The 14774-nt window shown below is 34.5% G+C and overlaps 1 long non-coding RNA gene across 4 annotated transcripts; it reads right to left on the reverse strand.

The window, feature by feature from the left end:
• Positions 1–647: 647 nt before the first annotated feature.
• Positions 648–14365, reverse strand: LOC110797585 (uncharacterized). 4 transcript variants are annotated; one of them, XR_008926477.1, is made up of 10 exons: positions 14168–14365; positions 5311–14045; positions 5186–5223; positions 4301–4413; positions 3249–3734; positions 3098–3146; positions 1975–2244; positions 1733–1868; positions 1081–1144; positions 648–986 (listed from the first exon to the last, which is right to left on the reverse strand). It is a non-coding gene; the product is annotated as an uncharacterized lncRNA (long non-coding RNA). The 4 variants fall into 4 exon arrangements; XR_008926478.1 differs by having other exon boundaries at positions 5311–12304; positions 14168–14363; XR_002535874.2 differs by lacking the exon at positions 14168–14365 and having other exon boundaries at positions 656–986; positions 4301–4419; positions 5311–14151.
• Positions 14366–14774: the final 409 nt, after the last annotated feature.

The raw sequence follows: 14774 nt of genomic DNA on the forward strand, positions 1-14774 counted from the left end.
ACTTGTTCATGTTCGGTTCGGGAGCATCTAGGGAAGGCACACATCACATTGTATGTAACCTAAATTATGCTAATTGACTATGTGGCAATTAATTTGGATTCCGGCTTTTTGGTTTTTCCGCATGAATTATATTATTGTATTATTCATAACCTAACAGTGGTATCACCAGCCTCTAATTAATTCCATAATCAATTATAGTTAACACGGATTAAATTTTATAAATTTGCAATGAATTAAAGGGGTGGTTAATTTCGTGAATGTAATTGATTGCAAATTCGTGCGATTATTTGATTATATGTTCGCAGGATTTTTCGGCAGTTTTGTCAATAATGGTCGAAATCTTATGTTTTTATCGTGAATTTCGCATGTAAACGACATTTTAAAATTTTGACAAAAATCATAGATTTGATGCCGAACCAGAATTCCCAAATTCGAAGCCTAACTATGACTTTTCGGAGATTTTTGTTTTTCGAATGCATAATTTGTAATTATTATGATGTTAAATTAAATATTTGCGAATCTTGTATGTAAATCTTGAATTTATGATTGACCTACTGTATATGTTTAACAATTTTAAGGTCTAATTTTGTTAATTACCAGTTGTTGGCCCGTGCGCTAGCGCGCACGGTCCCCCAAGATATAAAAATTTGTTATGTTATATAAGATTACGGAAAAGATCAGTGCAACACACTTAATAGCAAATGAAAAATTATTGTTAATGATCAAACCTAAACTTGGGGATAGATACGGATACAATTAAACGACACTTAGACCTGCTATCGTCAATGAGCAAACTCGTAATTAGGGAGCCTTTAGTACAATATAGAAAAACTTCAACTTTACGGTTGTTAGTTGGGCTTTATTACATTGTAAGTAGTCTGCTTAGTGGGGAGTCCTTTCAAGAATATGTATTATCAGACCCATTCTTTGTAAAGAAACCGAGGAAATCGATGCAAAGGCCACCTTTGTGTTCTTAATTGTCCTCACTATAGACAAGCAGAAGGTTCACATCAGTAAATTAACTATTTAACATTGAAATCAAAGCAACTTCAAGGAACATAATCCATCAATGAGCATGACCTTTAAGGTTGAGGTAGACGGCTAGGACTTTCGGTGAATCATAAACAGAAATTACACTTCGTCCCTGTTAAAAAGCAGACAAATCGTCCAGTTATGTATCTTTTTCAAGAGATAAATATACAATAATTCAATACACACAGATATTAGAACAGTAATTAGAGAACAACCAGGTATCTTGCTACCTCAATTCGAAGTTACTCAAACTCTTATAACTTATCAAACAAACTATATTTATAATGAAAGGAAAACCTTAAACTCTTACTTTCTAGGAGAACCCAGTCGTTGACAACCAATAGCTTATAAAACAAACTATACAACCCCCCGCTCCCTCAGATTCTTACTTTTTAGTGAGAACACAGGCGTTGATGACCGGGGCCCATAACTTAGGTCAGAATACGACAAAGGTACGTGAAATCATAAATAAATAAATATAATTTGAGAAATTTTCATCACGTTGTAAGTACAAACTTGTACAATATTCACTTCAACTTGGAGCACAATAAACCACACTTTTCGCTAATCCGAACTTGGGGGTAAGGGGGTGATTTTGTTCACACAAAACACAGAGAAGGAAACTAAAAGATTTTAATAGCCATCTGAAACACCTAGAACTTTGCAAGTACTATAAAACCATTTGTATCGAATTACTTACACCAAATGAAGGCTGGTAATCAACTGAAGCTCCACCCTTCTCACCACTGAATTCACCAGGTGGTCCACGAGGTCCTGAATAGTAACCCTCACAGTCACCGAACCTTGGTCGCTCACCCCCAAACCTAGGTGGGCTACTGTAAACAGACAAGACAAACCATTTAACAAGAAAATAATCACAGGGAAAAAAGACCAGTTAGCTAGAGAAGGCACAACACACATAAGCAGCAAGCAAAAATATACCGTGGGCGATCACCACTGGGACCCATGGGACGACCAACAGCCAGGCGATCACCACCGGGACCCATGAAACAACAGCCTTCATCTGCTTCTTAAGGGTAAGAATTCAATACCATCGTTTGTCTAGTACCGGTAGTAGTGCATCCAGGCAAAGGTCTCACAGACATACTCCTTCGACTTAAAGCTCTGCATGAGCTTAATCACTTGCAGATTTGGGATATCGATGTTAGGATGTTTTGCAAGGTTGTAGTCCTCCTTAGCAAAGCACACACCCTACGCTCACAAACACTGTTCAATTAGGAGTTTAGGACAGGTACGGACGTACCAGAGTACCACACCCGTCTCAACACATAAACACACTTACTCCCCCGTTCCTGAATACTACGGAATCTACTATAGTACCCTTTACTAAAGGTCACTTTTAAGAATCAGATTATCATTATTACTCCTTAGGTATGGACAAGTTGTAAGTTTTAACATAGTAGCTTTATAAAATGGAGTATGGTTTTGGGGAAATCCAAAAATAGAATGCAGTTAATTTTTTACTGACCGATGGAGTACTTTGGAACAGATATGTCATATGTCGATCACTCCAACATTTGACTCTCAAACAAATCTCCATGGAATCCATCAATAATAGCATGCTCTCACATGGTAGCATGCTCTGACATGGTGGTAGAAAACAATGTGTTGTTCAAAATTAGCAAAAGGTTTCTCAAAGGAACAACACCAAGTCAATCATTTGCACAAACTTTAGACAACAAGAACAATATCTTAAATTGAAAATTGCAAATAATTAAGAAAATTGAATCCATACAAATCAAACACAGAGGGTATTACATTTTAACTACGACACATAAACTATATCCATTCAACAAATCAAATGCACACGTCTTGCGTATCTTCAAATTGCAATCTCGCACCAATATATTTCCCAGAAAAAACAATAATCTCTTACCAGTATATTTCTCAGGAAAAAACAATAAAACTCATAGCGCGTATATCATGAATTCATAAAAACCTAATACAATGATACAGAAACCCAACAAAACAGAGCAAAAAATATACAAATTCACAGATGACCAGATTTGATATTGTGATTAGGATTTAGGAGATAGAAATGGACCTTGGAAGAGGTACTTGGAAATATCCTTGCAATTCTTCTCTGAGATAATCTACATGAAATAAAAGAGAAAGAAAATGATTAAAATTACACGATGGAAATTACAGAAGGTTGATCGAGTAAAGGAGGAGGGAGGGAGAGGATGAAGACGAACCATGGCTGCGCTTGAGATTGGAGGAGAGAGATGATGCAAACTTCGGAGGCATAAAGAGACTCAAGCAGCAGCTACCAAAAGTTGTAAAAGGATCTCCTCCAAAACCGTAGTTGTAAAAGGATCTCCTCCAACACCTCTTTCATTTATGTCTATGTAAAATAGCTAATAGAAATCTAGGTAACACCTTTTTAATCAATGCACTCACCCTAAACCCTTAACTTGTAGTTGTTTTCCCGGTCATATTAAACTTGCAACAAAAGATACATGTCTTCATGTCTACATTAAGGATTTCCTAAAAGACCACCCTCTTCATTCTCTTCCAAGGAACGCTTTTCTATTGCATCAATGCTGGATTCCTCATCCTCTTATAGGCCCTTCGCTTCCAAGCCAACTGACCTAAGGTGCCTTTCCAAGACGTCGCTCCTAGAAAGCCTCCACTAATAAATGGTCTTTTTGCAGCATGTGTTGAACCTTTTTAAAGGTTTCCTAACCATTATGAAAAGTAATTCTTATCAGATTATGTTAAGAAAACTAAACTTGTGAAATCAAATATAATTATATCAGATGCAACAAATAATAGCTAAAGTTTGTGTTCATACGTGTTCGACTCTAATGGATATAATGAAATTCAATGCTCAATACGACGACCAATACAGTTTTTGTATTGTTCATTTGTGTCTGATATTGTGATTAATTTTATGGAAACTGAATATGATGTATAACTGATATTTGGTGACAGAGGAGGCTTACAACATGTGTATTCTCATTGATAGTCTCCATGAAAATCACTCAAGAATATGGTGGTAGCATCCAGAGTTAGATAAAAAAAACCAATTTCCAAGCCAACCAGTTTCAAATTCACTGTCTTCATCCCCTCCTTCATCTATACTTTACCGTCTCTCCCTAACCCTGATCCCCAATCCACTCTCTAGCTCTCTCCAATTACAAGTATTTATTCACATATATAATTCAATTTATTCAAACTAATCCGATAATATATATAGAGGGGACAAAAGCCAAGCACCAAAGTTTCAAAAGTAAAGAAATCTAACCTTTGAAGAAGTAGAGGACCTACAAGGGTCGTGAGGGTATCCTTTGCGCGCCTCTAATACTCTGCCCCCTTCTCTTTCCTTAAGAAGATGTATTCTTCTAGAACAGAGAGTAGCTGAACCTAGATGGAATTAGTTACATACACTAGTAGTGAAAACAATCACTGTATGAAGATAGCAAACTCAAACTACAGCTTTACAGGGAGCAAATATGACCAAGAAAATAAATGAATAAGACACATTCAAATCTAGCTAGCTTAATGGCCCGTATTTCCCGAGCTTCGAGCACTATTTGTATTTTGTAATTTAGGAAGCAAAACTATTAATTAGTAACTATAAAAAATAACTATCTAACCGGTTACAAACTCATTGGCTCATACATAAGTCGAGAAAATATCATATAACATTATCATATTGATTTAGTATTGTTATTTAGTTAGTACATTAACAAATGTCAACCCCCCCCCCCCTCCCCTCTATCCCAATCATTCAGTTGTCTTTAAATATTTTGCTATTTTGTAGAATTTAATTCGTTCCTTACTACAAAACAAGCACTGCGATGTTTCGAACACATCTGGGCGACATACAAAATGCAATGCCTTTAATATCACAACCAACAACAAAAGTGATTGAATGTAGCAAACATAAAGCCAAGAACAATAAGCTTTTGTCGGCGTAATTAATAGTCAATTATTGGTTCAATAGAAAAATTACAAACAGATAATTGCAGGTAAAACATGGATTTGAAAGAATCAACAATGGCATTACAGTGTAAATACCCCGAAACGATAATCCTGATTTTCTACAAAAAAAATTTAAAAACCAGAAATAAATGTATAAAAACTTCAAAATAAATTAATACATTCAAGTGAAAAATGGAAGAAATACCTTTAGCAGTAGGCCATTGATGCTCGAATTGATAAACCCTAAAAAATGAAGAAACAAAAATCAATGAGAAGATGCAAACGATTGAAAAAGAAAAACTAACCAAACCTTGAATGAGAAACACGAACCTTCCGGAATGCCGTCCAAGTCAAATGAATGCGAACCCCAATCCATCTCATTTTGAAACCCTAATCTTTCGCCTCAAGCTCTCTCAAAGTCATTTGAATCAGCAAATTATGAGTATTTGTGGAAATCTATTTGTGCAAATAAAAATGAAATCATACCCAGAAAAAGATAAAAGAATGAGATTTTTTTTTGGTACCAACGCTATGGGAGGGAAGAGGGCGGAGCCGCGGAGGTACCAAAGGCATGGGAGGGGAGAGAGGAAAGCAGAAGTAAGCATTTTTCTAAAGGGATAAGGGTGAGGTGGTAATTCATGAAGAATTTAAGGGCAGAATCGTAATTACACTATTTTTAAGGAAAATTGGGAGGCATCTCTTCCTTTTAAAAGGGTTAGGATACAACCTAATTTGTAATTATAATTAATTTGTTGAATTTCAAATAATTTAGAATTTGTTTTGATTTTCATAATTAATTGATAATTTAATTAGGATCCTATGATTAAAAACCACCATAAAATTTGTTAAAATTGAAATATTTAAATTTTATGACCTAGATTTTAATCCCTAAGAAATCATGTAATCGGAAATTAATTTGAAAAATAAATTTTTGATTTTCGCCTAAATTTAGTGAAATTGATATGGATTATTAATTTGTCGTTAAATTTAAATATAAAAGTTTTGATTTTCATGAATCGTTCACGATCTTGCACGCACGAAGCAATGGAAGCTAAGTGTTACCCTTAAGGGGTGTTGCATTGTGCGGGCATGCAACGACGAGCAAGGGAGCTCGTCGCCCATAAGGTACGAGGCAACGAGGAAATGCACTAGCATGCGCGTGCGGGCAGCTTGTGCAGTGTGTGTTGTGCGAGTGATCGAGCAAGGCGAAAGGGCAACGCTGCACACGCCCAGCAGTGCTGGCGTCGAGGCAGTGTGCGATGGCTTTCGAGCCATGCGCGTTTGCCAGCCCGCGTTGTGCCCAGCAGCAATGGCGACGAGGCATCGATGGATGCCCTCGTGCCATGCGCGCAAACTAAGCAAGCAAGCAGTGGCAGCCAGCGATGGCATCGAGCCAATGGGCGCTGGCGAGGGCCTGGCTATGCGATGGCCTAGGCCATGCGTGCAGTCAGCTCTTGTGACGCTGCAAGCCTTGGCGAGGCATGGGCCTTGCCTTGGCCGATTAACTTGTCTAGTTTTGTTTTAATTTTCGGTTGAAAAACGATTTTAATTAAATTTAATTTCGTAATTTGATTTTTCTCGAAATTTAATTTTGATTAATGTAATTATTATAATTTATTTTATACTAATTATTTTAATAAAATTTAAACCTTGGTAAAATTATAATTAATTAATTTTAATCAACTGAAAATAATAAAAGGGATTTAAAATTATTTTATGTGAGCTTTTTAATTAAATTTGTAAGTTTTCGGTTGGACTAGGAAATACAATTTTATGTATGAAATTTGTAAAGCATGTAAATTCTTGGTTTTAGTGGGAGCTTTTAGTCATTAAACTCTTGATTAGGTCTTTATTCCTTTAAGGTTAAAACAACTCGATTAGAACTAATAAGGTTGAATAATTTGTAGATTGTTGGAACCTTTGATTAGTTGCTGCAAATGTTTAACTTGCTATGTGGGCCATTCATTGATAAATGAATGGATGAATGGTATATTGTAAATGTACTATTTTGCAGGTTGTGGAAAGTGACTAGTATGGCCCAAATAGGATAGTAAATATGGTCTACGTACCATTAATTTGAATGTAAATTTGGTCTTATGCACCAAAGTTTTTATTTAAATATGGTCTACGTACCATCAAATAGTAGTAATTAGTTTAATTATAGCATATCCTATTTGAAGAAAATGGAGCCTCCCATGGTGAATTCAAGACGGAGTTTCAAATCCATTTTCAAGACGGAATTTGAAGTTGAAGCTTCAAGATGAAGTCGGGTCATACTAGATCACATTTAAATCTTATGCATGCTTTAAGATATTTATTGCTTTAAATATGTCTTGATATTATGCATGAGCTTGAGGCTTGATTATGTTGCATGATTAAGGATTTTAGTTTACTTAAAATCTAACCAACATAGTAAGAGCCCTAAGTTCCAAACTTTAAAATTGAGTTAAAAGGTGTCATGCCAAAATAACGCTTACTTGGATATCCTTTACATCAATCTAGTAATTGTTTTCCACCATAGCGAGGTGTTACTTATTGATTCTAAAGGGTTAAGGTACACAATGTCGTGAGTACATTTGTCGATCAATTAGTGATGGTTTTCCGCCATATAATTAGCGAGGTGTCACTTCTGATCGTAGTACACAATTAGTTGTGAATACAAGTTGATTTTGGTTGAACTCAACGATATAAGTAAGGAGTCCTTTTATGTCGTGGCAAATGGGATAGGTTTTCCTAATAAGTTCTTAGACGTGCCTATCAACCAAGAATAGTTTCTAGACTATTATCAAGGGATTTGCTTACCTAAAATATTTTAGAATCAAGTCGAATCGTGCTTTAATATTTCAATAATTTTGGGGTCTTGGATTCATTTTATTCACACCCGCCGGAACTAAATATTTCGAATAAAATGCCACTAACTTGTTTAAATTGCATGATTGCTTTAATTTTCAAGTTATTACTCATGATAAATGTTTATTCTTTTCATGCTTCAATGTATGTTTTAATTATTGTTTTTAATTAAATATCTTCCCCTGCAGTAAATCCTTTTAGAAAGGTAACAATAAATTTCCTCGATTGATAGTGAATCTTTCTATAATGTACGTTTCTTATAGTGACTTTTATGGTTGTTTTCGAGTATCAAAGTCGAATGGAAAACCGATTGGTGCTTGTGAATTCAAAATACAATGTAGTTTTGAGATCATAAAGCATTTAGTTTAAACGCTCAAATTTACCAATGGTTAACAACCTAATATCTTTGTCCATTTAATTCTCGAATGAGTCTAGTCCCTAGACATTCGAATAGATTGATGCTTAGAGAACTTTAGAAGCTTCTAGTAAGATCATCTAGTTGAAGCAAAATATTCAACATAAATAAAATGGTAAGACCTTTGTTATAGTGACATTGGACATGTCTAACAAAGTATAAAAGTCAACACTAGAGAAGTCAATTCTTAAGACTATAAGAAAGGGTACAAGAAATAGAAAACAAGGAACAAGTGAAAAGGAATTTACAATTCCTTTTCTACCTATAAGTTTATGTTTAAAGAGAAGTGACCTATCAATTAAACTTCCTTGGTATCATAGCTTGAGGTTCTTACTTTGGTAATAACTCAAATGATGGAAGCTAGGATACACTAATGACCTACAAGTGGGAAATGAAGCATGGCATTGCTACATTAGTTGTAGGGTCATCTAGTTTGTTTTAAGTCCTTTCAAGGCTGGAACTTAATGGCTATTTTGTTCCATAATCAGCATACCTAAATTTCTGTTTTCAAACACAGAAAGACTCACATTCAGAAAAACAAAAACAATGTGTGTTTGTTTATTTGAATGAAATGGTCATTTACGGGTTGAGTCAATATGCTTGATTAAAACAAACAACTCTTTAACAATAAAGAACTTTACTAGGTTCAAATCAATCTCTTGATTTGAGTTCCTAAAATCTTTGGCATTATTACTTAGACCATATCAACAAGGTAACATTCAAAAGCTCTATTTTGATGGATTTTTGAAAGTAGATTGATTTCTAGATCAATTCAAGACAAGCTAGTCTTACTTGTTGAAACTAACAAAAGATATGAACTATTGTTAGAACGCCTGGACAATAGAGTTCAAAGCTAAAGAAAGATTTTATGACTTTATTATTTCACATGGTTTTGAGTGAATATAGATTTATTTACTCAAAGTGATATAAGTTTGAATCTGTTTGGCTACTTCACATATTCATAGAAAAGTATAAAAACGTCCACTTGACAAGAAATCATAAAGATCTAGGTTAGATCATGTTGATGATTACTTATACCAAGAATGATCATCAATTATTGTGTGTTGTAATTTCACAATCTAGCTCCATAAGATATGGTTTATCTAAATTGGAATGATCGAAGTCAATTAGTACTTGATTCGATCAATGATGAATCATAAAGATTTTTCCTATAATTTCTAAACAAAATGCTCAACTACCACCAAACTAAACCAAATCCGGTGAGAACCACCCCTTAATATGATAACTGAGAACTAATCTCAGCCGTCGATCAAACCAATCCAACGGCCCAAGCTCCACCCGACCAAATGAAAATATTAAGGGTAAATTTGTAATTTTAAAGTTCTGAATGACCTCTCCCTTCCAACCTGATTTCCAGATTTCTTCCTCTCTCTTCCTACTGTTTTCTCTCTCCTCCTTCAATTCCTCTGCGATTTTTCTCATCTTCGCTCGCGTTCATCGCAGCCTTCGCTTTTCAACCTTTGAATCTTCTCCTTTATTTGATTTTCGTCAAGTAAGTATTCAATTTATTTTATCTCTTATACTTTTGATTCAATCATTTTAAGTTTCGATTGTTGTAACTAGGGTTTCAAAAAAAATTGTTTAAGAATATTTGATTTTGGTGGCAAAAATTAGGGCTTTTTAAATTGCAAATTTTTCTTTAATTAGTTTTTAATTGAAATTTTTGCTTTTTATTTGATTTTTTTTCCCGCTTTCGCTCGAATATTGTGCGTTATAGTTTGTATGTTGAAGAAAAAAGGAATAAATTCTTTATTGTCTCAATTTTTTCGATTGAAGTTTATGCAATTTATTCCAATTTTTTGAATTGAATTGATTGAATTCGGTTTTTACTTTTGATTTTCTGAAATATGCTTAATTTTCTAGAATTGAGTTGATTTGGTCACTGGATCAAATAACTGTTAGTGATTTGCTTAAGAACTCGGACGTTCTTAAGCTCACATGTTATTCTAGTTTATGATATAGTAGTATGTTGGGTGGTTCTTGAAAATATTGAAACATTTTGATCCTTTTTGCATACATTCACCGTTTATATCAGCTAAGATAGCTAATTCTCCTCCCCTGGTTCCAACTGATAGATGTGAACGAAAAATCAAAATGATTAATGTTAAATCACCTTAGTAGTAAATCTTATTGCTTTTACTTGGAGTAATGTTCAAATTCACGAGTTTATGGTATAATGTATCTGTCTCGACTACACTATGTTGTTCCTAGTGTAGCTGCTCTGGTTTGCTTGTTGTTGTAAGGTTTTCTAAGGTGAGAAGGTCATGCTTAGGGTTCGATCAGTTTCTGGTCATGTTATGTTTGTGGGTTTTTGAAGCAAGTTGACCATGGATGACTTTGTGCTATTGGTTTCAGTCAGTCTACTCTTCTTGGCCATTGATCTTAGGTGACTAGGAGGACTTATTGTGTCGTTTGGTTGCAGTGGTGGGTTTTATGTGATGGTGATTCTGGTCTGTTGAGCTAGATGCTTGAATGTGCGTTGGGTCTGATTTTTGGCCTGTTTTTATGACGATCCTGGTCAGGTTAGTTGTGTTGTATTTTCAGGTGCAAGATTATAGGCTAGTATAGGTGTTGCGCATATTGGTATTAGTCTCAGGTGGATGTAAGCTGCTGTTGCAAGCGGTTTGTTTTTCAGGGAGGGACTGTTACAGACTTGCAGGTCAGTCAGGGGTGGTATGCTGCCATGATTGAAATCTTGGGCAGTTGTTCTGCTTTATTTGGCTGCTGCTAAATCTTGTGTGTGAATAATTGCATCAATACCCTTACTGAGCTAATTTTCACAAGTAATCGGGGCCTTTACTTTTGAATTATTTTGATTTACTTTTTTGGGTTTTGCTTTACTTTTATTTATTCTATTTAAAAACACTAGCCTACTAGCTCAATTGGTAGAGCATTGTGCAAATGCACAAAAGACGTGGGTTCGAATCCCACGTAGGTTCGTTGACTTTTGAGTTTCCTTTATTTAATTTTGAGTCTATATTGTTTACTTTTGAGTTTATATTATCTACTTTTGAGTTTATATTATTTACTTCTTAGATTTTTCGAATTACTTCAGAATATTATTGGGTTTTTTGGAGTTGTTTGTCATTTTTACAATTGAAGTTTATTATTTTGTTTACTTTTATAAGGATTTAGTTTACTATTAGAGCGATTTAGTTTTCTTTTGAGCATACAACCCAGAGCACATATTCACAACATCAAATCACTACAGCTAGCCACGAGGTTTGCCACCACAGACAATGTTTGCCACACAGTTCCATTCAAGGACACCACCAGAACACAAAAATCGTAATCTACTATGGGTTGTTTTATTTACTTTTGAATTAGTTTTATTTACTTTTACGAGTTCTTTGTTTACTTTTACATTGAACAAAAGGAAAATCGTGTCAATCTATTTTAGAGCAAATAATCTTTATCTTTGAATCAAATCGATGAGAATGAAAGTGAAAACAGTTCCACTTTACTTTTGGAACAATTCCATTTACTTATATCTTTATTTTCTTTACTTTTATATATTATGCTTTCCTTTTGAAAGAAGCTTTATAATTATTTTCTTTTTTAGTTTAATGTACACTAATTGTACATGTACTTTAGAAATACTTTGATTTACTTTTGATTTATTATGATTTTCTTTTATTTACTTTGGAGTTCCTTGTATTTACTTTTGAATTTTTTTTAACTTTAGAGACAACCTATGTAGGAATCGAACTTACATCTCCTATGCATATGCATAGTGCTCTACCATTTGAGCTAATAGGTTTAAACACATCTAGTAATAAAATACTCAACTCCAACTGATATTAAGTCATACAAAATACTCAACACGATCTCGTCTTCTTCGCAATACATACACCACACTCAACACCTTCAGAACAAGCCATCACCCACCCTAGCACACAACTACCCGAAGACCTAAAACCACCAACATCCCTTGCCTAGGAAACAGGACCACCGCAACACAGGAACTAGCACCGCATCAAACCTTATTTCACAGTAGTAACCCAACCATGCTAACTTGACCAGCAGTCCTTTAGACAGCTGAATGCATCAGATCAGCACGACTAACGTAAGCAACACAACCTTGCTGACTGACTCAACTTATGTAAACTAACAACAACTATAACACACTACACAAATAACAACATAATAGCATAAACACGATTGAAACAGAATATAACGACCAAAACTGACCAACATAATTTTGGCTTAAACCTGGCAAAACAACTTAAAGCATGGAACCACATACCAAACCAACAACACAGGAACAACATAACAGCAACACAGATCAGAGAAACAGAGTAGTCAAGAAGATCAGAAATAGCAGTAAGATCTAAACAGTAGCAGCAAACAACAACAACACAACTCAGAACATGGTTGGATCCCAGTAAGCTCGTGAATCACTCACTGCAAGACATAAGCAAAAAAAGCGTAGGAGAAAAAGAGATGTTGTACAAACATATATCGTTTAGAATATTTACTTTTAATTTTAATTAATCTACTTTTACTAATTATTTATTTACTTTTGAGGCTAACTAATTTACTTTTTAGTATATGGCAGTAAAACCTTGCTGGGAAACTACACGAGCATCTCGTATAGCTGTATCGAGAAAACTGCATACAACAACTACTTTCATGCTTAATGGTTTCAGATTTATACAGAAACCAAAAGGAATTGCAGGGAAACATACATTATAATCTTATTTAGTTGGGGCCTATTTGACAGAAATCCATAATCAATAGCTAACAACAACAGAGGCTCAAAATCAGTGCCTCTAGCACCACCTAACAAATCAGTGGCACCCATTTGACAAAAACCCATAATCAGTAGCTAACAACAACAGATGCTTCCTCAACTTAACATCCAACCTTTATTTACTTTTAATTTAATTAATCTACTTTTACTAAATGTTTATTTACTTTAGAGTCTAACTAATTTACTTTCTAAATTAAATTATAAACTCTACAAGGCCTAAAATTGCTAAGTTTACCTTTCTATGTCGGTACCGATGGAGATAAAGATGCCACATAGACATCTCTTTTTATCTTAATTTTAGTCTTTTGAGAAACAGCATGTTAGTTGTAGTAAATTCCTCAACAACAAGGAACTCTGCAACATTTCTAGTTGGTGTAAATGACTGGCAGTGCGAAAATCTGCAACACTAATTATGTTTTTAGTTAGACACACCAAAAGTACACAGGTACGGTGAACTAAAACCAGAACAGCATGGCTGGCAGATGGTTGGATGAACGAAAAATATGTACCTCACACCATGTCTGCATCATAAGAGGCTTCCAACAACTCTAAATCCAGTCCTAAGATTTTTTTTCTAAGCCATCACTTAACAAACTACAATTATAGTTGTTTTGGCCTTTTTCTAAGCAAATACAGCCCAAGCTCATAACATCTACACTCCAAACTCAAGCCAGGGAAAAAAAACACAACTCCTAGCCTACTGACAATCTTTTCAGACCCGAAAACCGAATTACATTCGCCTCCTTCTATTCATCAACTTTTAGCGAGGTTTAATTTACATTTATAGAGATTTACTTTACTTTTGGACAATTTAAGCAACCCTTTCCTCATGTATTAAGCTCAAAGAAAAATTAGCAATGAAAATTGAAGTAATTAATAACCTAAAAATCTAAATGAACTAAATTGGCAGCATATACCTCTATATTTGAGAATTTTGGAATGGAATCACGAAATTAAACAACAATCTTGACTAATTCAACTGTGACAAATCACAGAAACATTCACTTGAAAATTGTTCATTTCGACCTTCAAAATTAGAACAAATTTAAGAAACAAAATGTTAATACCTAATCTAGGATCAAATTTAGTTCGCAATCAAAATTTAAGAAATCAAATACATATAAATCGAACAAAATTCGCATGTTTACCTTTAAATTTGAGAAAATTGGCAGCAAATTCACCAAATGATACAATGTAGACTCCGATTTTGAAATCGATTTATAGATTCGAGACAGAAGTTAAACACTCATAAAAATTTGAAGAATTGGAGAGAGAAAATGCGTATTGGAGATCTGATACGGTTATGGATGAAAGTGATAGTCTTATGCTAGCAATTGGAACCAAAACTGATTTGGGTTCAATGGCTCATTTTGTGTGCATGGTGACTTGGATTGAGTCAGCTCGTTATATGGTCCTTATTATCAAGGTGGTACGTTAATCAAACTGGTCCGTTTAATCACATTGGTCCGCTTGTTTAAACAGATTGTACTATTTTAATTGCTTTGGTTAAAGTCGGTTTAATAAAGGGATATTTGTTTAAATCCCAATTTAAATTCAGTCATTACTTAGCTTTGATTATTGCTGTTTGTAAGGAGAGTTTTAAGCCTTTGTAACCTCCAATTTAGTGACTGAATTAGGAGGCTTTAGAGCTTGTAACTGCCAGTTTTAAAGGCTCTTAAATGGCTCTTAATTAGCCGTTTAAAGCTCTTGTAGCTGTTGGTTTTTGGCTATTTATAGTCAGCTTCTTGATTGGAA

Source organism: Spinacia oleracea, chromosome 1 (genome assembly GCF_020520425.1).
Source record: "Spinacia oleracea cultivar Varoflay chromosome 1, BTI_SOV_V1, whole genome shotgun sequence".
Lineage (NCBI taxonomy): Eukaryota > Viridiplantae > Streptophyta > Magnoliopsida > Caryophyllales > Amaranthaceae > Spinacia > Spinacia oleracea.